This window comes from Lissotriton helveticus, chromosome 6, assembly GCF_964261635.1.
Source record: "Lissotriton helveticus chromosome 6, aLisHel1.1, whole genome shotgun sequence".
Lineage (NCBI taxonomy): Eukaryota > Metazoa > Chordata > Amphibia > Caudata > Salamandridae > Lissotriton > Lissotriton helveticus.
In genome coordinates this window covers 716,742,127-716,768,931 of record NC_136067.1, presented here as the reverse complement: position 1 = coordinate 716,768,931, position 26,805 = coordinate 716,742,127, and the positions used below count along the sequence as shown (strand labels likewise).

The window sequence follows — 26,805 nt, the reverse complement described above, 5'->3', positions numbered from 1 at the left end:
CTTCCTCCTCTCTCGGGCACCGTCAGCAATAATCATCAGAATCACTGTCTTGGCTTTCTGTTAATAAAAATTGTTGTGAAGCATTTTGCATTTGAACCCTTTGCTGCTTTTGCTGTTTTTGTGGTTTTATTACCTGTTCACATCCCTGAAATCCCACGTTTGGATTATATTTTTGAACTCCCCCACAATTCGGAAAAGGTGGTTGTGGCAACTGGTCCTGTCGATTATTCACCTGTTGTTGTTGCTGTTGTTGTAATTGTCGCTGAATATTAAATTCATTTAACCCCTGTTGCATCTGTAGCTGTTGCTGCACGTTAACACCATTCTGCATCTGTGGATTCAATAAGGGATTCTTTAAGTTTCTAGGAGGATGAGGACACTCGTCCCTCCAATGTCCAATTTCGCCACAATTAAAACAAGGTAATCTTTGTTTCAGCTCTTCTATCTTTGGGCTAAATTTCTTTTGGAAATTATTACCTTTAAACTTTCCTTGTATCTGGTTCGTATTTCCAGTTTGAACAAAATTAGTGTTCTTATTTCCCATGCTGGCAATCTGTTGCTCAGCCACTTTTACCTGTGCCCACATGGCTTTCTCCTTCAGCTTTTTCTGTTTTACTTCTAATTCATCGCTACAATATTTTGCTTTTCTCAGAATATCATCAATAGATAGTGCTTGCCATCCGACAATACTAGTTCTGATCATTTCTCCAATTTCAGGCTTTAGTCCATAAACAAATCTATAGATAAAATGACTCATGTCTTTCTCATCTAATTTTTCATAACCACTGTATTGTTTAAAGATTAACAGTAGTCTTTCATAAAAAGAATGAACTGATTCTTTTGTTTCCTGCTCTGTTCTTTCTATTTTAACCCAATCAACTTCTTTGGGTGGAATTTTGTTTTTCATCCAAACAATTACTTTCTCATAAAAATCCATTACAAGTGGATTTGGGGCACCTGTTTCTTTAATTCGCTCAGGTTCTGTTTTTGGCCAACTAATAGATATTTTACATTCTGTCCAAAGATCAGATGGAACAACAATGTCAAAAAATCCATCCAAATCAATCCACAGAACTTTTGACACTTTGATAAATCTATCGACTTGCCTGTACCACTCAACAGGTTTCTCTCTTAATTTTGGAAAATCATTTGTAAATAACAGAATGTCCTGTCTCGACCATGGGACATGAACATATCCTCCACCTGCAACTTCTCTCATTGGAAATTGTTTTGACATTCTTTCTAATCTTTCATCTTCCTTCCTTTTAGTCCATTTCACTCTCCATTTGTTCAGTTCTCCTAGCTTTTTGATATAGACAATTAAATCTTTAATGTGAACTATTCTTCCCATTGAGTTCAAACTCTCAATGTCGCTTTCTGAGAAATCTAATCTGTAATGTTTTGCAAAATTCTTTTGTTTACTCACATCGATTTCAAGTTCTGCAGCTAGATCCTCTAATTGATCATATTTATTTTTCGTTTTCCATTGAATACTTTTGCAAATGAATAATAGTTCATCATCCCGATAGTAATTTAAACTATCTGGGCCAATTGTTCCAATTATTAATTCTTCAATATTTGCTTTTAATTTGGCCACATCAAGCTTTGGTGTAGTTACCCTGACTTCAGGACTTCCTACATCTGACATAGCACCCATTGGTGTTTTTGGAGATAAATCCTCATTAAAAGTTAAATCAGGCATTCTCGATCTAGAAGTGTTTAATTCAGTCAAGTCTGAATAAAATTTTTCAGCAGGCTTTTGAATTTCTGTATTTAAAGGAATAGTTAATCCAATTTTGTTTGTATTTCTTTGATCAAATACAGGTTGAACAGGACCTATTGTTACTGGAACTGTGACAGCTTCCATGCCTTTTGTCATTCTTTTGATTAACTCTTCTTTAGACCTTAAGTATTCATTATAATCATCATCCTCAACATTTCTTGTCTCTCTTGTATATTCTTTTGGAGGTTCCCTTGCTCTTGGAGTCATTGAAAAATGTCTACCCTCATTTCGAGCATTCTCAAATTCTGGTCTTCTAGGAGTTTCAGTAATTTCACAATTATTTGGATAAAGTTTAGGAGCTTCATTAATTGGAGGTGCACTCGGTGAAGTTTCAGTAGAAACCACTGGAGTAGACCATGATCTAGGAGGTCTCAAAGGCTGATTAGGCTGTTTATTTTTAGCAGTTGTATATATTTCTTCCATAATTGCATCTTCAGATTCACTTTCCATAGATTTTCCTGTAGGAGAACCCATTACCATTTCATGAATTAAATACAATCCTTCACTCATGTTTCCCTGTCTCCACATTCGTAATCTATCTTCATGAGTTTCTCTTTTCCATGATGGATTTTTAGAAGGTCTTTTAATTCCACTAGCTTCTCTTTGTAACTGATACATCTCATCTTCCCACTCAACTAAAGCTTCAAATTGAGTTGGTCTCGGTTTAGGAACAAGAGCATTCATTTTCTCTCGTAAGTTTCTTAAAACTCTTACATTAAATGAACCATCATCAGGCCAAGCCAAAACACCATCGTTTTTAGTATAACGTTTCCAACTGTCGAACCATAAGACAGTATGATATCCGTATTCACCTTCCATGTACGCTGCAGGTGTTTTATACTTATGAAGTAGTTTACCACCTCGCGTTTCGATTTTCTTGTCAGGTGAAAATAAATTCTTAAATTTTTGAAATAATGTTGTCTTTTTCTCAACATGTTTAAAATGATAACTCATTTTCAAAAGTAAAATTTAATTCACAAAATCGTTCGTAAAATATTTCCGGGATGTTCCGCAAAACAACCAATCCGTGCGCGAAACACACTAACAAGCCAATGGCAGTTGAGCTACGTCAGTTTCCTGCTCAACCAATAATTTTGGAGATTTTCCTAAGGACCAATCAGCTCACAGGCCGTCAGAGACTCAGGAGCCAATCAGAATACAGCTTGTGACGTAGGTCACCCAATCCCAGCGCGGCTCTGTGACGTACACAGCAGCTGCGGTTTCTCGCTTCTCTCTCCTGGCGCTTACCCCTCCTTCACAAAATCTTTTCACAGCGCCATTTTAAGAACACTTTTCAGTGTAAATTAATTCTTAACAATGACTTATAAAGACAACATCTGTTCGTTTCACTAATTAGGATAGTTTACATACATTCAAGTATCCACACTTCGGAATAGACGGCGCTATTCACACTAAGGATAATATTCAATTGTCAGTAGAGTAACCTTACCCCACCCTTCAAGCAAGTATAATTATGAACTCGCTTTGCTCTGAACCCACCGCGAAGTGAAAGTTCTAAGAGTTCCACTTGAACATAAAATACAATTCAAACTCGCACTTTTACACGGAAAATTCCCTAAATTCAAACACACACGAAATCCGTACAGGACTCTCACCTGTTTATAGAAATCATGCACCGTTAGCAAAATAACGACGTTATCCGTACAGGGCTCTCACCTGTTTATAGAAATCAAACATGTACCCGTACAGGACTCTAACCTGTTTATAGATAATCATGCACCGACGTTAAATTTTACCCTTCACTCAAGCTTGGATATAACTATTACTCTCATCACAGTGAGTTTTATGGAAGGCGCTTTGTCCCTATTCTCATGCTGCTTTGATTTCTTAGAAAATCCTCACTATACAAGATTCAGACCTAGCCCTAAAACTGTGCTGCTCGGCGACAACACTATGGTACACGGCGATACCTCTTGTGATACTCGGCGATATCACTACAAACGAACAGATGGCTTGCGTGACTAATTTCTCGCCACACAATCTATACCGGTATAGCTTACAGATAGGCACGAAAAACGAACTTAACGAGTGTTAAAACATTAATCCTATTTGCATACCATGACGCAATCCTTAGCAACCAACATGTTACCTTGGTTACCGCTTAGCAACCATCAATTTCTGCTACCAGATAATTGATCCAGCGGGCTATAGAAAATATATCATAAACTACGCTACCCAATTTCATAACCTATAAACAAAATTCTAAACTATACATGGACCCATTTATGAACCTGATATATTTTGGGCCTACTGAATCAGGTGGTCAGAATAAATCTATATACACATTATCTACACACTATATACAATTTATACATTTGCAGAAAGAATATTGTCATTAGAATAAAACCCAACCATTTAAACGACCACCATAGGCGACGTGATCTAGCTAATGGTAACCTATACTTCTAAATAACCAAGACCAGCTTGTTTGTCAAAAGTAAGATTTTATTTTCTAAATTATGGTATATAAGTTGTAAGTTTTATAAATGAAATTTATTAGCAATAAAGCAAACATGATAGTAAGAATTAAGAAAAATACAGTTTAAGCAATTGAATCAGTTTAAAGAAATTATATAAAGTTTAGCATTTCTAAAACCTATTTCCCTAACTGAGCTAAATAGACAGAAATTAAAGTAAAGTTCTTTGAGGATTCTTACGTGCTCCACGCAAAGTCCAGCAGCACATCACCCTCATCGGAAAGTCAGAAAGCAGCAGCCAGCCCAACCCTAAGGGCATGACTTTTTATACCTTTCTACGCTAACTAAACTAGCAAAGGAAAATTTTCAGAAATACTCGACGTCCCATTGGCTGAGAGTGACAAGTGACATGTCACCCGATTCTTAAAAAGTTCCACAAAATCATGTCTTACAAAGACCATTGTCTCTTCCACGTGAAGCCAGAGGCTTCCTGCGATTGCAACTTTGTTTTAAGTCATCCTCGCAGCTTCCATAGTCTTTCAGTGCAACTTCCGCGGATGCCAAGTTAAGGACTGACAAAAAGTTCACTTTCGACCTTGGCCATGTCCGACAGAATGATGTCAGCTCATCAGTTTTTGCTTTGTGAATGCAGCTTCAATAAACGTTTTAATTCAGAATGGGCGTCTCGTGACTTTCTGCAGAAATTCAGATCAGCTTTTATTTTGCGGCTCAAATAGCTAGGCCTCAAAAGCAGGCAACTTATGATTTCTAGTATAAAACAAACACAAGAAAAGTATTAATGTAAGAAATAAAGTATATTCTGTATCCACCCCATGGTTTACTAATTAATTAGCCCACCCGATTAATCAAAATGTTACCTAGCCATTGCAAACAAATAAAGCAGCGTTTATATTTACCAGTCTCCGTTTTTCTATGAGACCCATATGCACCTAGAATAGTAGAAATGACATCACACAGACAAGGAAAAGCAAAACAAGCACATGCTTATTTTAAATATGCAGCAGTTAGTAATGACAAAAACGAAAACAATAAATTATTTTATTATTTTGCACGAACAAAAAGATGCAACATTTATGCACGTTTATGAGCACACATGTTAGTCCCCCCATGTGTAAAGTTTAATCTAGGTTGTATTAGCACAACATATCACACATCATTAATAATTTTATTCATGTTATGGAAATGTGACTTTGCGAGTTTAAACAAAATTTTGTTTTCTATCTCGCTCCATCAACATCATAACACTATATTCTTGTCACCATTCTCCATTGCACCAACAAGATTAGAACAAGTAACCCTCTAGCTAGACACAAGACATCTGAAGTGATCATTTCTTATCAGAAAACTACATTTCCCACAGATTCGTTTAATTTGCATTCACTTTTCTATTCCAGGTGTATGTATTGTATTTAAGTGAACGCCCGACAAAATAGTTATGGAATATTGGTTTCTTTTTAAGCCACGTCTGTCCGACACACTAATTGTCCCTTGCCCTTCCTCATACTCAGAATGAAAGTATCTATACTTTTGATGCGCCTCAATCGCTGGAGACAGAAATAAAAATAGGGCTGAAAATCCAAGTCTCTTCCTCCCAAGACGGGCCATTAGGGTGTTGCCTCACTCATATTTCTGCCCCCCCCCCAATTAAATGTGAATACATTTAGCAAGTCGTACAATATGTATATATTGCCGGGTTGCCTGCGGCAGCCTGGAAGTCAGTGCACGATGATGCGGGCCTGGGGGTGTGGGGCTTAAACTATATTTACTGCAGCACAGCAGACACTATGCTCAGCCCAAACTGGGCCCAAACTGTGCATGTCAGGTTGGATGGCTGCCTTTCTCTGGCCAGCCTGACATTCGCACTAGAGACCGCTCCACCTACGCAATTAGTGAGGAGGAAAGCACAACCGCAGCCCCCCACCCTCTTGTCTCCAAATGAGTGTTGAGTTTGCCTGCCTAAGCCAATCCAATTCACTCAAGAACTTTGCAGCCAATTAAAAGGGACTCTAAAATACCCACTCACCTGTTTTTAGGATGGGTGAGTAAAAGTGATTCTAAACCACCCCGTAAACTATTTATCTCATATATCAGTATATCGCTATTGCTGATTATGTATTGTGTTCTCTTGTGTGACTGCGCAGCTGGGCCAGGTCCCAGCCCAGCAGAAAGAGAAACAGAAACTACTAGAAGGACCGACTGACTGGTCATTCCTTCCTTCTTCCCTTATAGAGTGGAAAGCAGCCACTGTGAGCCTAGTTTCTGCATTTGAGGTTCTTTTCCTCTCTGGTGTTGACTTAAGTCTTGTATAACTAGATTCTACCACGTGTTCAACAGTTCAAATGTTATCGGTATTTGCCTTGCAAAGGAGGTAATTGTAGCAATATTGAATGTATTATTGCTGTTTTAATCATTTCGGCAGCACAATGATTTGTACGCTTTTCCACTCTCAGTCAACCTAAATTGCTACTGACATGAGGGATTCATTATTCTCTCTCTCTGGCTAAATGTCCCACCTTATTAGCACCTCCTTTTCTTCACAGGATGTTTTATGACTTGGCCCAATACTGCCCTACCTGCTGGCACGCAAACATAATCGCAAACATAATTCCGTGTAGGTGTTGTATCGATAGAAAGTTTGGGCCCGAGAGTTATAAAACAGTCCCTTGTTTGGACAGGATTGTTTATTTTTGCTTTCATTTATCTGTTATGTGGCAGACACACAAGCTACGAATATTAACTTAGATTACGAGTATCGCTCATCTATAAGAAACTGATTCATAATCGTGCGGATTTGTTGGTCCGACTCCGGGAGATGTGGGTCGGTGATGGATTGGAACTGGATGACGAGGACTGGCAGTCGGCACTCTCCTCCCCAAAGGAGGTCGCCATTCCCGCCCGTCTTCGTTTGGTGCAACTTAAGATCCTCCACCGGGTGTATGTGACTGGTCCGCGTCTGGTCGTGATGGGTTTTTCCCCGGATGGCTTGTGTAGGCGTGGCTGTGGGATGAGCGCTACCTTTCTGCACATACTTTGGGAGTGTCCTGTGGTGGCGGCCTATTGGGTGGATGTGCTTGCGATAATGACTGTAGTGACGGGTGTTGCCCTGCGGCCTGAGGCCCGACGATGCCTGCTGAATGTGTGGGAACCCTCCGATTACTCTGTGGCCCAGACTAGATGGGCGACCCTGGGTTACATGGTCGCGAAGCGCGACATTGCGCAACTCTGGGGCGTATCCCGACCTCCTGACGTTTCGGTGTGGGAGGACAACATGGACTGGTCCATGTTCCGAGAGAAGACAGTCTACGTGGCTAGGGGCAGACCAGGGGCGTGGACGAAAATCTGGGGTCAATGGACTGCATACCGTGGAGATATTTGTACCCCTCCCTTGGTTGCCACCTCCGATATTATCCTGTCTCCTTAGGCCGACGTTCCCGAAATTTTTCACTCTGTTCTAGGATTTTCCTGTCCTCCCTGCTCCCCCCCCCCTCACGGCCTTACCGAATCTCATTGATTTATGTCTGCTCTCCTGTTTAGTGACCTCCCCCTCTGCGATTTGGGCTGACTTGATTACTGTACTGGCCTTGTCTTTGTGTTTGTTATTTTCATGTTTTATATAGAAAATTGTTGTATCCTGTCCTATGTCTGGAGCAATTTTATTCTATGATTTGGCCTGGCCTCGGAAATGATTGTTTATTTCATGTGTCGTGCTATGTGACTTAGCGGCCAGCCCGTGTGGTTGTGGGCCCATCTTTGTATTTTTATATGATTGCTCAATAAAAAAATTTAACCAAAAAATAAAAATAAAAATAGATTACGAGTATCTTTATCTGTATTACATGTATAGGATACTTGTCTTGCTACACTGTGCAACTGAATTTACAAACTACACTAGCTGTTAAACAATTTTAATTTAGCAAGATATAAAGTACTCATGTGTTTCAATATTTTAACTCTACACTTTAACAATTGCTTATTATCCATCTTGCTTTCTCAATTTTGCTTGAAGATGCACCATTTGCATAGAGAAGAAGTACTTCTCAGGGGCCCGCCGGGTATACTCGAGACTGGACTACATCTTTGTACCCCGGGGAGAACTTGGGGAGATACAACAGGTAGATTATTTGGCAAGAGGCCTATCCAACCACTCACCCTTATTGGTCCAAGTGAGATGCTTCGGGGGCAGGTGGGTAACAGGGGTAGAAGCTAAACGCCTGGCACCTGAAAGACATTGAGGTAGCGCGGGGACTCAGATTAATGCCAAGCTATTATTTACTGAAACCGAAAGGACAATGGGGTCAAAGATTGTGTTGTGGGAAGCATTTAAGACCGTGCTACGGGATAGGGTCCACAACCTCACTGTACACAAAAACAGGAGAGATGCGACAGAGCTCGAGAGTTTGCAAATTCAGATCCTGCAGCTCGGAGGGTCTGTGGGGACGGAGACTGATCCTGTGGTTCTCAGACAGATTGCATCTTTACAAACGGAATATAGAGATTTAGCTCAAAAATAGGCACACACAAAAAAACTTATGATGCCCATGTAGCACTGTCTCTATGAAATGGGAGACAAAACCAGTAGACTCCTGTAGTGGCTGAATAGGAAAGAACAGGAAGCTTGATGGTACGGACAATCCTCAGCCCCACAGGGGTTGCTTGTGACACTGATGCCCTCATTGTTAGTAAAGTTTGCTTGCTATTATGAGGAGTGTTAAAGGGCTAGACCGTTTCCGGACTCGGATACTAAAGCACAATTTTTGCCCCAAATTCCCACTCTGGTGCTGAACACAGAAGCATGTGACTCCCTCGAAGAGCCAATGCGGAGTGAAATACAGATCGCCATATCAAAACTCAGATATGGGAAGACCCCAGGGCCCAATGGGATCCCTGTAGAATTTTATAAACAATATGTAAATATACTCAGGCCTCATCTGCTGCACCTGTTCTAGAAGCCCCAGACTGAGGGGAGCTTCCCCCGGATTTACGTAGAGCCACTATCATGGTTCGTCGCAGAGAGGGGAACTAAGGGACAAATGTGATTCCTGTCACCCGATCTCCCTGCTTAACGCTGAGACTAAACTACTGGCCACAATCTTGCCAATTTGACTACTACAGGTTATCACCTCCCCCCTCTAATACATTGAGACCAGTTGTGGTTTTATGCCCGGCAGGTCGACCCGCCTTAACCTGAGATGCACGCATAATTTGCCGAATACAATACAGACCCGTCAGACACTGCATGTCTTTCTCTCCCTGGACGCCGATAAAACATTCGATGTGGTCCACAGGCTCTTCCTTGAGCAGACAATACTAAAATTTGGCTTTCGCCCCCAATTCACAAAATGGGTGGCGGTGCTGTACAAGAGCCCAGTCGCAACGATTAAGGTTAATGGAAAGATGCCTGCCGAATTCCCGATAGGTAGGGGGACTAGGCAAGGATGACCTATATCCCCACGTTTGTTCGTCCAAACGCCAGAATCCCTGGCATATGCAGTGCGTTGTATCCTGAGTTGGAGGGTTCCTTATCTCTGCTGAGGATGAACAGGAAGAACAAATAACATGATATGCCAATGATTTTCTTATATATATGTAACTAACCCGGTGACCCCTATCCTGGTGTTCTTTCAATTGTTGGGATACCAGGGGCAATCTCCAGCTATAACATTAACTAGGACAAGTGAGTGTGGTATGCTCCGTACAGCCTGCGAGAACTATTTCCATTATTGCAAGTGATTCAGGTGACTGAAAGGGTTTCCAATACCTGGGGACATTTGTTACATCATGAAAGGCGTTCTGCTCTAGTCTTCAGGTGGTTCTGATGTTCAGGCTGACGTCGGAAGGTGGAGCTTTCCTCTCACCCTGATTGGGCAGGCAACCCTATTCAAAATTATTACACTTCTCAAGTTCCTATATGCGCTCCAGAATACATACTACCCAGTCTCCCAGAAGGTATTTACTAAGATCAATGGAGACCTGAGGACCCTGCTTTGGGGCGGCGACGCCCGAGAATATAGCTCAAAACACTACAGCGTACCCAATACAATGGATGGCTTGCACTCCCATATATTGAAGGGCACTATTGGGTGGCTCACCTGATAAATATAAATAATTGGATTACGCAGGACCACCCAATGTTTAGACTTGAGCGAGCTCTGTTGGAGCACAGAACCCACCTACACTATCTTCATGGAGGGAGGGACTCCCAGACACGGCCGCCGGCAACACAGTTTGCACTGGAAGCTTGGGATAAAGCCATAAAGGTACTAGGTTGGGCCCACAAGATCACTAGGGAATCACCCCTCTGGAAAGGGACTTGTCTGCAGGAGTTCACAAAATTGCGAGGCTTTGAGACGTGGGATACCATTGGAATCACTAAGGTGAGCGATACTCCCCATCAGAAGGACATTCTGCCCTTAACCTTATTACAGTGGGAAAACTGCATATACCCAACCCAATTTCTAAAATATGCGCAACTGAGGCACGCATGGAGTTACCTGAATACACTCCCCTACAGGGACGATATGAATGGACAAACTGGGAAGGGTTAGTAATCTATACCACGTACAGAACGATGAATAACAACATGCCGGATACCCTAGGTCAGTTACATGAGAGGTGGCAACAGGATGTGGGCAAACTTGAGGGCATAGACTGGGAGGCAACGCTGGTGCACCCGCTAGAGGTTGCTATCAAGTACTGCTTGCGCTTGATACAGTTCAAGATCCTCCATAGGGTTTATTATGATCATCACAAGCTGCAAACCATTGGTAGGGTGTCTGCTCCTATTTGCTTGCGTTATGATGACGCTATGGGAACCTTCCTTCACACACTCTAAGAGTGTCCCGGCATACAACTATACTGGACAGCGAAGGAGGTCTCACTTCCGCTTGAACTGCGATTTGTTCTGTTGGGGACCCAGGTAATGTTGAAGTCCCTTGTTTTAAACTTCTTTTTCGTACATTGGCCTTGATAGTGAGCAAAAAAGATGTGGCCAAGTACTGGAAATTGCCGGAGGTACCCTCCATACAAGAGTGGAAGCGGGGGGCGGACCTCAATATGGCGGTAGAAAAGGGGACATAAGTGGTAGAGGTTGTCCCCGCAACTTTTACAAGATTTGGGGGTGGTGAAGAGATTACTATGGGCTGGGGTCCGTGGAGGGAGGCCTTGATACAACACTAGGTCTGACTCCCAGTCAGATGGAAATTGGATGAGGCTGTCCTGCAGTCTCAATTGGGCACTATTTTCTATCTACGGTGTACCTGTGTGTCCGAAGAATTATGTTAAGAATATATATGTAACGCTGTACACTACTAACAGCTGTATATGGACAATGACATGAGGTATGTGTCTGTATTGCCTGTTAGTTTGTGCATCTATATGAAAAATAAAAATATATTTATTTTGTTGAATGTATTAGGGCCAAAATCTTTCTGCTGAATTGTAAGAAGTCTTGCAGGATAAAGGTTTTCTGCGCCTTTGTGGTGGAATGGTAAAAAAGAAAGAAAAAAGAGGAAATGCACCATTTGCCACCTTCTTTTTCAAAGTTTCTCCGGAGACAATCCCCCCCCCCACACACCCCTTTGACACCCCCACCCTATGATGGTTGGGCTCGCCCTTTCGCCATAAGGCACTCATCCCAAACGTTTATACCTCACCACTTTCAAAGGTCATCAGTCGCTACTGCTGCGCATCACAACGGGGCTGGCATTCCCAGTATCCTCCTATCACTTCCAATCACCGTCAAATGTCTAGAAGCATGGGAGAGTGGGTGCATTGTAAGGACCGGAATGATGATGAGTAAGACTAAGAATAATGGAGATTACCTGTAAGTAATCAAGTCAATACTAGAAACCTCTCAGTGTAGAGCATGAACTACTTACGTAAAGGAAGGGGCAGAAGGTAAATGATATCAGCAATAACACAGCAAATATGCTAGTATTTTAAATATCAGCAAATTAATTATGACAGGCTACTTATTGGCACAGTAACATTAATGAGCTTTGTAATTCTTGCACCGTACCTAAACCGGTTATTTCTTGCCACAGACTTATGTACCAAAGATCCACTGTGTATCTGGTTTGCATCCACTAGGTCTCTCTATATCACATTTTTTGCAGCTGTAGAAGTATAAAGCTTCCAACTATTGTGGAAGATTCTAAATGTATTTATTATTTAGTGTGATTAACTCTAAAATGCTCTAAAACTTTAGACAGTTATAATCAATAGATTTTGCAAAAGGGTGTATAATAAACTGTTGGCTCTGTTGTATAAAGCGGTCCTTGGTAATATGGAGGATGTTTTTTATAAACTGTGTGGACATGTGGCACTGGGCAAAAGAGATCCATTTAAGGCTTAAACCCCAGCCCTTCTGAAGTTGGTTAATAATTTGATAATTGATTATACGTTGGTTAGTAATTTGGTGCAAAGAGATGAAACTCTAACATGGTATGATCAGGCAATTGAGCATGTGGTAAATTGTCTAAGGATACAAGTAAAATTTGGTCCCGCACTCAAGGATAAAGAGAGAACAAATGGTTGGTTTGATAATGAGTGTAGAAATTTAAAGTTGAGGGTACGAAAATGGGAAAGACAGCTAAGAAAAAGGAAGAACAAGGAAACAATGGAGAGTCACCATGTGGCTAAACTTTTTTTTTTTAACTTTATTTTCCGTTTTGCTTGAAAAAAGAAGAACAAGCAAACAAACAATGAGATTGCAATATGAGAACATAAAATGACATTTGTGGGGAATCTGAAAAACATATCAATTAAAATATAAACACACATCATAATGACCAAAATGGTAATGTGATACATAAGCACTGACACTAACAGATATCCTATACTTAATGAAAGATCCATCTCATGACAAAACTGCAAACAATAGATACTGTCGAAAACAGAGACCAAAAGCCAAATAAATGCAGTGTCATCATTTCCCCGCTGTTCCTTTCCATAGTCTGAAGGGAACTATCCCACTCCGGTGGGGCTAATGCCGGACTGTAACTGAGAATCATGGGATAATTGGCGCCGGGAGATATAATCTCTATACGGGCCCCAAATATCGGTTGGCCTGGAAGAGGTGGGGAGTAAAGTACTGAATTCTTCGCAATTCACATTGCAGAACGCTAAGCTGTTTAACCAGGAGCGAAGAGTAGGGGCGCGCCTACTGCCCTACAGCAATGCAATCTCCCTTTTGGCTAATAGGAAGCCAAGAGCCGCTAATTTACGAACCTTCTTTGGGAAGTTCTCAACATAACCCAACAGTGCAATTTCGGGTGTAGGAAGGAGCGGCATGGACAATATATCACCCAGGGTGGAGTGGATTTCTAGCCAATACTGGTGTATTTTGGGGCAAGTCCAGGTTAAGTGTGCGAAATCAGCAAAGGGGGCAAGACATTTCCGACAATGGTGTGGTCGAGAATTGTCAATTCTGTGTGCGCGGGCCGGAGTGAAATACATCCAAAGAAGGAATTTAAACTGAAGCAACTTATGACGACTGTTCAAAGAAACGTCTGTTGTGGTCCTACAGCAATATGCCCATTGATCATCAGAGATAGGCCCACCCTAGTCCCTCTCCCATGCGGCCCTGAGCTTAGAGTCATCAATTGGTTTGAGTGTCCCACACTGTTTATACAATTTGGAGATCAGGTGCACATTATTCGGGTTCTGAATCACCAAAGTGAGTGGAGGGGTCTCAACCGGGGCCAAAGGGAAGGAGGGGAATCTCGCCCTTAAAGCAGAGCGTATCCGGGTGAGAATGAATGTGTCCATAAAGGAGCGATTGCTAAACCGCGCCTCCTCCGACAAGGAGAATACATGCCCATCTGGGAACAAGTCCCCGAGGATACATATGTTGAATTTCGCCAAGGTGCGCTCGACCAAAGTTTCCCCGGTATTAGGGAAAAGGGAGGCATTGGGCAGGGGTAAGGCTGGGGAGTATAAAAGATCTATTCCCCAAATTCTATGCAATTTAATCCAAGCCCAGCATGTGGTGGAAACTGTCTGGATGTATCGGGGGTCATGAGAAAAGCCAGTGGGGAGAATCGTAAGAAGCCGTCTCGGGAGAACCAGATCTGCCTCTGGCCGCAAATATGGTAAGCGAGCGTCCAGATGGACAAATAAAAATCTGGTACACCCAACCCCCCTCTGTCCGGTGGTAAAGTTAAAACTTTCCAACTGACCCGGGGTGTCTTGTCTCCCCAGATCAAGCGAAGCAAAAGTGAGCGGAGTTGCGTGAAAAATACCTTGGTTAAGGGATCGGGAATATTATTGAAATAATAAAAAAAGCGGGGCAATACTATCATTTTAATAAATGCGATTCTACCCGCCATGGATAGGGGTAAGTGGAGCCATTGTGTGATCTGTGATTCCAATGTGTTGATAGCGGAGCCATAGTTGAGACGGATCACAGATGCAGTGTCTAGATGAATGTGGATACCCAGATATTGAATAGAATCATCGCACCATTCCAGCGGAAACTCGAATGACCAAGGCGCAGTGCCGGCTGTAAGCGGAAAAAGGACCGATTTGTGCCAATTGATATGGAGCCTGGAAAAATTGCCGAATCGTATGATTTCCCGAATCAATGGTGACAAATTATCATGAGGCTGTCGAACATATAAGACTATGTCATCCGCGTACATGGACTTCAACAAAGGGCCAGTGCGAAATTGCAACCCACGCTGGAGGTGGTTCTCCTGAAATTGCCGAGCTAAGGGGTCCATGGCTAAAATAAATAAGAGCGGGGAAAGGGGGCAGCCCTGCCTGGTGCCTCGCGACAGCGGGAAAGGGTCAGACAAAGTGCCGTTAAGACGCAACCGGGCAGTGGGTTTAGTATATAAAAGAGTAACGGTGGCCACGAAACATTCCGGCATACCCATTCGACGTATGACTGAAAGAAAAAAGGGCCATTCAAGGGAGTCGAAGGCCTTCTCCGCGTCAAGTAAAATTGCAGCGGCAGGCGTGGTAGGATCAATACGGTGCAGTACAGTGAATTATGTACGAAGATTGAGCGAGGTGGACCTGTGTGGAACGAAGCCCGATTGCACAGGGGAGATGACAAATTCCAACAATAGTGATAGTCTAATGGCGATGACTTTGGCTAAGATCTTGTAGTCCAAATTTAGCAATGACAGTGGTCTGTATGAGCCGCATTGCATAGGATTGTTGCTGGGTTTAGGCAGTAGAATGATCACCGCTTCCCGAAACGTCGGGGGAGGATACCCACCTCGAAAGCCTCCGCATAGACCTCAACCAAGCGCGGCACCAGAAGGTCCTTGTACGCTTGATAAAAGTCAGCCGAAAAGCCATCAAGTCCGGGGGCAGATGACGCGCGTAGGGTATCGATCGCCTCCACGATACTGTCTGAGGTGATGGGGGTCAGAAGGAACTCTTGTATGTATCGTTCCAGATACACCAGAGCCACCTCAGATAGATAATCTTCCTGACCGCCGGGATCTCCGGATAGGCGCGAAGAATAAAGGGTCTTATAATAAGTAAGAAATAACTCACAGACCGCTGGGGTAGAATGAATGGGGGAGCCGTCTACTCCCGACATGGAGATGATGTAAGTGGAGCCCCTGGGGGGCGAAGCGTGTTGGCCAATAGGCGACCCGGACGTTCGCCCTCCCATACCTCCGAGCCACACAATGTTTATTAAGAAACGGCAATTCCCTATCAGCCGCGTCCCGAAATTCGACACATAACTCCAAACGGTGGGCGGAAAGAGAGTCAGAGGGAGAAGTGAGCAATGCGCGGTCCGCTGCAGCGATTTTCTTCTCGATCTGATCCAAAGTAGAACGCAGATTAGGAAGGACTCCGGCATGTTTAGAAATGCAGACACCCCTTATGTAAGCTTTAAAGCCCTCCCATAAGACCGCCCACGTATAGACAGTGCCCGTGTTCAAGTCAAAATAATCTTCTATAGCCTGTCGTAACTCCTCGCTGAAAGCGGAATCCATCAAGGCCCGGCCGGGAAAACGCCACTGTCGCTCATAACCCCCCTCACGAGGAATAACTAGCTGAAGAAGAACCGGGCAGTGATCGGAAAGAGTGCGCGGGAGAGTTTGGACCGAACCTAACCAGCCAGAAACTCCGGGGGAGACCAGCCAGTAATCAATTCTGGTCCAGGTGTTGTGAAACCCAGAATAATAGGTGAAGGCAGGATGGTGTGCGTGCAGATGGGACTCTATGTCTACTAAGGAATACCACGCGCAAATCTCACGAAGGGCTAGTCGGGCATGGGGCTTGGAGTCAGGAATGGAAGCAGTACTGTCTCTAGAATGGTCCAGAAGGAGGTTAAAGTCCCCACCCATGATCAAGAGCCCAGTGTCTACGGCGAGGAAGCGAGTCAACAGGGAGTGATAGAATAAAGGAGAGTCAGTGTTTGGACCATATACGCATACGAGTGAAACCCTATGTCCCATCAACAGACCAGTGACAATCAAGAACCGGCCTTCGGGGTCACGTTGTGTGGCATGGTGTGCAAACTGGATTCTTTTGTGTACAAAAATAGCGACTCCTCTTGAATATGAGCTGTAAGTAGAGAAGTACCAGTGTGGACCCCATCCGAAAGCTATTGAGTTGGCGCCTGTGTCTGCCAAGTAGGTTTCCTGCATAAAGAGGATATCAGTCGTATGTCGTGCTACATAATTCAAAACCTGTCGACGTTTCCTATTATTATTCAGGCCACGCACATTCCACGTTAATAACAAAAGCCCGGAAGGACCGGGCACATTTCCTAACTGTACCATATATTCAGTACAAGAAAAAGGAAGTCAGTGTAAAAATGCATCACATCATATAAAGCAAACCTCGTCGTCTGTAAACTACAATATCCATCATAAAACAAAACAAAAACCCCCCACCACGCCCCACCCACCCTCTCACTACCCAGAAAGAGGAACACCCTAACATCACATCCCAAAAAACAAACCATGGAGGTATTCACCATGGGGCATGGCGACGCCACGCCAGTCGGGCAAATCAGCAATCAAACAACAGAACAATCGAATAGCAGGCAAGCGTGCGAGCGAGCCAAAGTCAATGAAACCCTACCAGGGCCAATGAACAAAACAAGATTGTACTCAGCCGTTTCCCGTCTGGGAGAAGAGGTCCACGCTGGTTTGTGAGGATTGCAGTGGAGGGGAATGGGACCGTGAGCCACCTGACACCCCACTTTTGTTGTTCTTGAAGTCTCGAAAGAATTCCTGTGCAGCATGCGGAGTGACGAAGGTCCTTGGGGTGCCATCAATGTCCACCTTGAGACGAGCTGGATAAAGCATGCCGTATCTGAGCCCCAAATTTCTAAGCATGGCCTTAACACTTTGATACTTGCGCCTGGCCTCCTGCACCATGACTGTGAAATCCGGAAAGAATGAAAGACTGCAACTCTGCCACTGGATCTCGCCCTTCTCGCGGGCCGCTCGGAGGGCAGTGTCCCGATCACAGAAGTTCATAAGACTTGCGACAATTGGTCTGGGAGGTAAGCCTGGTTTGGGGCGAGGGCCTAAGGATCGATGAGCTCACTCAACAACAACAACTTGGGTGAAGGATTCTCTTTCAAACAGGTCAGAAAGAAGCTGCTCCACGAATGAGTCTAGTCGACCAGTGGCTGTCGTCTCCGGTTCACCGAGAATGTGTATGTTGTTGCGATGCCCCCGGGCCTCCAAATCTTCGTTCTTTATAGCCACTTCCTTAAGGATCTTCTCGACTTTCTCCAGCCGCTTCAGAGAGGAGGAGGACCCATCTTCAAGATCCGAAACTCTAGATTCCACCAAATCAAGCCTGCGATCGTGGCCCTGGACCTTCGCGTTCATGTCAGCCAGTTTCCTATCCAGGTAATCGAACCGGGCATCAAGGGCCTTGAAGCCCGCTCTCATTTCGGCTAGCATGGCAGCAGCCAGGGGGGCCGAGTCGATTTCTTCCTGAGGGGGTGCGCTTCGGCCACAGGGTCCGACGTGGCAGCCGGCGGCTTGTCAAATTGGAGCTTGGGCTACCTAGGGTCGTTCTTGACCATCGTGGCGAGCAAGTTGCAGCAGAATTGCGAGGAAGATGACCAATATGGAGTTCTTCTAATAGGGCACGTGTGGCGGAAGGTGAAGCCAGGCCAGAGGGCAGGAGCAGTAGTGGACTACTGATCCTAGGGCAGGGACAGAGCCACCCACGTGGTCAACACTGCAGGCCCTATGGGATTAACGGCAAAATCCAAGCCCCCAAGCGAACAGTGTACCGGCAGAAGCAGAGGCGCCACCATGAAGGAGCAGCAGGAAGGACCAGTATAGCGCAAGATGGGATCGTTGTCGCAGTGTGAATATGGCAGAACGGCCAGGGAAGAGTCATGTGGCGGTCCGCTGTGGCTGAAAACAATCAATATTCGCCCAGTTGCGGGATGGGCTCAGGGCACAGCAACCCCTCAGGCCCCAGGAATTAATGTAGGTCCAATCGGCAGGGACGGCCGCCTATCCGGGAGTCCTGGCAGCCACTAGCACAGCCGGGCGATCGGGCCTACAGATGCGACACAGAGGGGCCCCCAGACCGGAAGGAAGGGGGGACTAGGAAGGTCCTTGACCCAGCCGGCCACAGAGCACCCTCCAGGCGCCGAGGGGGGGGGGGAGCACAACCGCCCACCTCCTCAAAACCACCACCAATCCCGGACCCCCACCCCAACCCCAGATCACCTCCCCCGCCACCCGCACCCAGGTCCGGCCTGCTCCCCTACTCTAGGCCCCGGCTTCTGTAGCGCAGTAGGCCCGAAGGCCAAGGGGTCCGCGCTAGATGCAGGGGCCGCCGGGCAGGAGAGAAGAAACCGGGTAGCGGGCCGCGAGAGCAGGCCCCAGGGCAGGCGGGAGCAGGAAAAAGCGAACGGGCAGGGGGAGGGAGAGGGCGAAGACTCACCCCGTCACCGGCGGCACCGAGATGGAGTCAGGTAGGCCCAAGCCGGGGCCCGGTGGCATTGGGCGCCAGCGACGTCTCGAAGAGTGTCCCAGCTGCTACGGTGGCATCAATCACCGGCGATCACAGGGGGAAGGTTCCGGCGCATGGACAGGCCTGCTCAAGACGGGATCGAGGCTGCTGACATCGCCCGACCGGCGGAGCTCTAGTCAGATGCGGCCATCTTGGTCGCCTCCGTAGCCACGCCCCCCATGTGGCTAAACTGGTGTATAAAAATGAGAAAAGAAAACAGAATATATGTCCAACAAATGGCAAACAATGTTAGAAGTGATAAACACAAATAACGTACGGTTATTTTGGCGATTGGTAAAGGAGGGAAATGTACAAGGGGAAATGTGGAGTTTAGAGGGAGAGGATGATTGGGTTAACCATCTGAGTAACCTGCAGAATGGTAAGAGGATGAAGAAGACCTTGGAAATAAGGTCTAAGGATGTAGAACAATTAAAGCCATACTTCTCTTTTCAAAATATTAAAGAAACCATCCGATCGATTAACGAAAGCTGCAGGGCCAGATAACCTACCAGCAATTATATTAAAAATAATGGGTAAGCTTTCTAAAGGTGACCTTTCAAAATATTTTAACCTCTGGAATCTTCCCAGATAGTTTGAAGGGGGCCATTGTTAGACCAATTTATAAAAAGGAGGACGCCACACTGCCTCAGAATTATCACCTTATAAGCCTGTTGGATGTGGGGGAGAAAGTATTTTCTAAGATATTGTTAGGCGTGTTGAAGTCCTGGGCAGAACAGTACAATTTGATACCAATAGAGCAAGGTAGGTTCTAGGAGGGCCACTCAACCATAGACCATTGCCTTAGTTTATGGGTGAGGCAATCTGTTCTGCTGTTTAGTTGATTTTCGAGCCACCTTCGACTCAGTAGACCGTAATCTGCTGTGGACTATGCTGGCAACGCTCAGAATCAACAAAACAGTACTTTCATTAATTCAGGAAATGCATTCACAGAATTCGGCCAGGGTAATTTTGGATACCCTCGGAACATTATCTAAGAAAATACAGAAAAATAATGGATTACGGCAGGGCTGTGTTTTGGCCCCAATTGTTATTCTCCTAGTTCCTCTCTGATTTACCAAATATAGTGAATAAGGCTGGTGGATTAAGCCCTAAAATGGGGGGGACCCATATATCATGTCTAATATATGCAGACGATTTAGTGATAACAGACATGAGAGAATTGGGCCTCCCAAAAAAAAAAGGGCACTTTTTACGACCACTGTTTAAAAAAACACCCCACCGTTAATTTAGAAAAGACTAAAATAATGGTGTGGGTAAAAGGAAGAGCTCTTTTTATTTGAAACTGGGAGAGGTGAGAGTCGAAGAAGTGGGCACATTTAAATATTTGGGTATGTGGTTCGACAGTAAGTTAAATTGGAAGGATCACATACAGTCACTAAAAGCAAAGGCTCTCTCTTCAGTTTGGGGCCTCAAACAATTTAAGCAGAAGTATGGGGGCCCCTCCCTGCGGCCAATTCTATCAGCTTTAAATGCAATGGTCTGCCCACAATTCCAATAAGGTGCTGAGGTATTATTCTTAGGTGGCAAAGTGGATTGGAATTTAGAAGAGGGTAAATGCGTGAAACAGCTTCTTGTTCTCCCTCCGTCAACTACAGGCTGTGAGAGTAGAATGTCAACTTACAGCATGGAATTTTCGGGGATTGCAGCTTCACTGAACTTCTGGCAGAGAATAAATAGAGAAGGGCCCCCCAAAATATCAAACCTTTGTAAAACAGAACTAGAGGAAAGTGAACTGAATTGGGCGTCCGAAGCTAGACATAAGTTAGATAAGTTATGTGCTAAACTCTCCTTAGAACTAGATCATTGGAAATCAGTGCAGAATTCCAAGCAGGTGCTACGGGCTATTATCAACACTAAGGCCCAAGAAGAAGACCTGATACTTGAGGAGCAAACCGTCCACCCAGTTCTTGGTAAACGGGTGGACTAACGATCATATGTTCCACTATATCGAGGCCATGCCTAACCCGAAGCTTAGAAATACACTACTGAAATTTAGAGTTGGCCTGAACCCATGTAACGTTGATCGGAAGATAAAATCTACAATGAAGAATCAACAGGGTCTGTGCACATGTGGATTACAAGTAAAATGCAGTGGCCCGCATATTTTGATTGATTGTTTGTGGTTCCTAGAACGGAAAGAATTTGTAAAACCTCCTTTTATTGCCTATAAAATTGAAAGTAGGGAACAAGCACTTAGCTTATTGATAAATATGAGATTTTTTAATGTGTCGTGTGCAATAGGAAGATTTTTAATTGCAATACAGAAGTCGATGAATGAATTGGTAATATAACTTGGTATGGGGTAGGAAAATGATTTTAATATATGACTTTTTGAACCCTGGGAGACCGTATGGATGGAGAAATGTATATATGCATATGTGAACCTTTTCTTACTTGGTGATGAATTGAGAATTCTTTTTTAGAGTGGCAGAGCTCCCACTGTAGTTTTTATCAGGATTGTATTGAATTTTATACCCTTTCTTGGTTGTGCTGTTTGTATGATTGGCCTTTAAATTGTATATTGTATTGTGGCATTTTTATGGAAAAGTTCGCCAAATTAAAATATATATTAACAACAACAACATTCTGAAGTACTATCCTAAGTGAAGAAACCAGTTTCACTTTGCAAAACAAAGTGACATAGCAAGGGCTTGCTTTTAAAGGTGTTTGAAGGTTCAGTGTTTTACCGGCAAGTACCAATGAATATGAAATTATCACCATGCTAATGGTTGACAGATTACTCCAATTCACGAGAACACAGTGATACCAGTCCTGGACTTACATTTAACAAAATAGGGCATTCTGGGAGCTGTAGTCGTGATTCCCTTCTATTTAACCAACTTAAAAAAACCTGACCACAATGTTATCACAGAACTGAAAATACTGTGCCCCAACGAAAAGTCATCTGAACCCACTAACTGTATAGCCAAATACTAGATAATAAGGGTACATGACACCTACTAGCAGGTTAAGATTTTTCCTGAACGGATTTACCAGGTTGAGTGCCACTGGCATGAGCGAGGTATTCCCAGTTTTTAGGTCTCGGCCTGGCGAAAGCAGCGCATGCGCTGCCCTGCCATGATAGGCCTTTTGGAATCGATATGATTCCAGTGTGCACGAGGGGAGATAAAAGAAACAGAAGATGTGCACGCGGGTATTTTCCCCTTTACTGGCGGCGTGATACTCTGTGGACTTTTTTTTTCACCGTCAGTAAAGCCAGTCCCCGCGTGCACATCTTCTGTCTACCCTGTAAAGAGATGTGCACGGGCGTGCGCATGTCGGCGTGCTGTCGCTTTCACACTGTGTCTATATCTGATGGGTTGTCACTCGCCCAGACGTTTATTGCATATTCTATCCCTGGCTTGCACCGCAGCTGCTTTTCTTCACAAATACGTTTGCCAAGAAAGACGTCATCATTCTTTGGTACTGCAGAATTACCTTTTTATGATCCTAAACAAACAGGGCGCTGACGTCTTTGTCTCATCGCTGACATATTTCTCCACCTTCTTTTGTTCTCTTAATAAAAACTAGACGGTTGTAGCTTGATTTCAAATAAATATCACAGTCCTCCTGCTGTTAATTCGCCCATAAGGGATCTCTGTGTGGCACATAGGCAAAGACAGGAGCATTAGTGGCTGAATGTTTGCCAGCACAGAGAAAGTTAATAAAAATGAATAAACACCAGACAGGTTCCCCAGTGCACAAATATTGCTGGTCTAAAAGAGTATTATAGTAAAGCACAATTATTCTTAACCGTGCCGAGTACTTGCACGGAGAAAATATTTTCTTTAAATAGTGAATGTGCACAACACTGCCACCAAGTGTCTCATATTTAAAATGTTAGTCATCGTAGAGACGATTCACAAAAATATATTGGAAAGTTCGTGTGTTTGGTGTTTGCATAGTTCATCATTATGCGCATGAGAGGATGCACAAGGGTAGACAGAGCAAAGGAGGAGCACGCAACTACTCACGCACAGGCACATGTGGCACACGCACAACACACATACAGGCACCCATGCTAATAATACATTACTGCCCCCCCTCACAACCAGTGCTTAATTTGTAAAATAAAATAAAAAAAAGTGCTGGGGCTCCCGTTGGGAGACCACTGCAGCTTGCACCACACATTCCCCCTCCCGCCTGCCAATGACAGTGGAAACACAGCTACTAACCATCACACTCTTACAAGTGTGACAATTCATAGTTTTACAGGCCCCCAAAGCTATAAGAATGGCTTGGGAGGCAGGGATTACTCACAGTCATTTCAAAGTGTCTTCTGGCAGTGATCAGGCGCATCTTTGCCCCCTCCCACCTGCCAATGACAGTGGAAACACAGCTACTAACCATCACACTCTTACAAGTGTGACAATTCATAGTTTTACAGGCCCCAAAGCTATAAGAATGGCTTGGGAGGCAGGGATTACTCACAGTCATTTCAAAGTGTCTTCTGGCAGTGATCAGGCGCATCTTTGCCGTGACTTGGAACGGAAGCAACCACTGAAGGCTGACGTGGCGGCTTGATGTAACAACTGTGCCTTTGAGGCCTGTACTCACAGGGGAGGCTGAGAGGAATCGCCCCACACCCCTACTTCACTCATAAAGAGCCTTGTTTGCAGCGATACAGGAACAGGCACCAACTCAATACTACGTATTTACAAGAACACACACATACCTGCATAGCTGGCAAGGCTCTCAATTGTGACACTTTGACAACATTCCATATACTGGGATTTTTTAAGCCAATCCTAGTAGTGATAGAATCAAAACTGTTAACCCCAGGCCACAAGGGCCGGATTGGCAACTGAGTTCTTGGATAAATTAGCACATCACTGGATGGATGAAAAAGTAAAAATCATACAGATTGTGTTACAGACGTGCTTCGTTTTGTGATGCCTTTCACATAGAAAAAATCCCACAGATGGTTCTACTGACGCCATTTATAACAAGTATTGAAAATGCAATAGGTCTCGCCTTTGATTAAGTTAAAGCCATTAGCTTTGCTAATGGTATTGTATAGCAAAGCAAATGGCTTTAACTTAATGAAAGGCGAGACCTATTGTATTTTTAATGCTTGTTTGTCTAGAGCTGTGCCTTAAAGGCAGCATTTTATGCAATTCAAAAATACTACTTTTTAACCCTCCCTAAAAAAATGTAGGACATTTATAACTTTCCCCAAAATAATCTAGGACTGGAGTTAAAGCAGTAAATAAGCCTCCTGTAAATTTTTGGGGAAAGTTACTCTTTCCCCAAATATTTTATTTCTAGAGTCAGAATAGTAAATTTGACGTTCCAGTATTGCCACGCCCACTGCTGTCCAGAGAGCCCAGTTCGAGCAAGAAACATGAGAGAAGACTAAAGGGAGCGGAATACAAAAGAAACCACTTGCGTAGGGGAGACAGCGTGATTAGAGTTAAGGACTGGGCTCTTAGCATAATCTTTTAAAATTAATGAGTGCACCACAACTGTAAAACTAAGTACCTGTGTACATACGTCGTATACTATATACGAAAACTAAAGTATCGCCTATTTCTTATTTTTTTTTATTTATTTGTAAATTAATAAAACAGTGCTGACGTTTTCGAAGGTGAGGTGGGGATCATATAAACTGTTCCCAATGACTGCTAATACAACTGCACTGTAAACACGGAACCAGAAACGCATGGTCTGGAGCCTGCAAGGCGGTGACCAAGACGCAGCTTTTCGGAGAGAGAAGTATAACTTAGTAAGTGCAACATCGGGGCTTCTCAGCGTAGTCCTCCACGTGGTCTAAAAGAACCTACAGCACAGAGTAAACACAAGTCGCAGTTCCATACCTAATCCAAGAGGAACCGCACTTCTAGATTGCTCCCAAATGGACAGCTGGCGCACATGGAGGCGGAAGTTGTCACAAAGCTAATCTACCAATCAGAGGACAGGGAGGGTGGGTGCTAAAACCTGAACCGTCAATCATAGGAAGTTGAAATCTGTACAGCGAGCAAAAGAACGCTGTACTCTTCAATCAGTCTCAGAATCACCGTCCTTGAACAAGAATTTATAAACAATCTTAATAACGAATATAAAATAAAAAGTATTCGTATGAGTCTGTCATGTATATTACATGGAACAGCTAACTTTCACAATGTTGACCGCTTGTATTGTAGGCAGGGCTTTAAGTGGGATGAAAAAACGGGAGGGTCTCTCAAATGGGCGTGGCAATGTAATTAAGGGCGTGGCTTAAAACCACTTAAACTAAAAATCTGTGCCCACCATAGTGTGCCACCTGACTTGTATTTTGCTGTTTCTGTCATTGCATACAGATAGATATAGGATACAACAAATAACATCATATCTACAGCAAGTCCGGACTATTGACTTTGTCAACAGTTGTTAGTTTTCCAAGATAAATAAGCAGTAACTATGGCTTGTATATAATATTGGAAAAGCTTCCACTTAAGGCCCTGGTGACACCACAACAATGTTGCTGCTCCTGAGTTTCAAAAAGAGAAGGGGAAACCCAGAGTGAAAATGACTCTCTTTAAAGGATTTCCCTTCCTCTACAACGCTCACCTGGCATGTCGTCATGCCGTAACTTCACCACTAGTGAGAAGTGAGCACGCGCACATCGATCTGCCTGCTGTCACTGCATTGCGAAAAAAAAGACCGCCTGTGCCAGGGCACAAAACAGAGCCTGATAGAGACCCATTTCGAGGCACCCTTAAAAAAACTGCCGGTGATCAACTCCAGTGAGACCCGACCCACTTAAAGGCCTATTTGTAGGTACAAATGGCCTGTGTAAGAGTGGATTAACTCTCTCTGTAGCTTCAGGGGCCTCACATATTGTGTTGTACCATTTGAATACTGCCTACTACCTCTATGTCAAAGCTGAGAAGCTTAACAACACAGTTATTTCGATACACCCCATCACTGTGAAGTTACCTTTTTTTTTAAACAGATTTTATTTGGTTATTCCGATGCTATTTAGGCATAAGCCCTACAAGTACCTGTAAGAGAGCATGAGTGGACAGGAATACCATCATGTGAAGATATCTGTTTTGAGCCTATTAGTAGGTTTTCCATGTTATGTCAGACATAAAATCAATACCAGCATTTTAAAATCGGATAGTGGGAGATAAAAAAAAAGAATCGAGAGGATACATTTCTTCTATTGATTTATATTGAGGCACAGGAAATTTCAGGTGGGAGACAGCCAAAATAAAGCAATTATTGACTTAGACAAGCATTGGTGAATGCATTAGGCTTCACCTATGTGATTAATAATAAGCTCTTTTTGTTGTAAATTGTAGTTTGCTGAGTAGTTGTATAATATAACTTACAGAAAGTAAAGTGTTATGACTTGTTTATGTACAAAAAGGCAATATATTGTGCTGTTACTAGTGTTATAGTGCGGGTAAGTAATAGCAAAATTTTGAAACATGAAATGAAAGATGGAAATAATAGAATTGATGTAATAGCAATAAAATGTGTTTAGAGGAGTTCTGACAACTTTTGGGCCCAGTGCCCCTGGACCTGCTGCACCATTACCACCATGCCCCTCGTGCCTGCAAGATAACTGCTTTGGCGACTGTCTTTTTAGCAGTA

The 26,805-nt window shown here is 43.7% G+C and overlaps 1 protein-coding gene across 4 annotated transcripts in view; it reads right to left on the bottom strand.

Annotated features, from left to right (window-relative positions):
* USP45 (ubiquitin specific peptidase 45) overlaps nucleotides 1-25,140 on the bottom strand; it is a 1,947,146-nt gene extending 1,922,006 nt beyond the window's left edge. The window contains exon 1 of one of the 4 annotated variants that reach the window (XM_078648210.1): nucleotides 25,041-25,140. The gene's annotated coding sequence lies outside the window, so the exon portion shown is untranslated. The remainder of the gene's footprint in view (nucleotides 1-25,040) is intronic. The other 3 variants (XM_078648209.1, XM_078648212.1, XM_078648211.1) reach the window with 3 other exon arrangements.
* Between the last annotated feature and the right edge of the window lie 1,665 nt (nucleotides 25,141-26,805).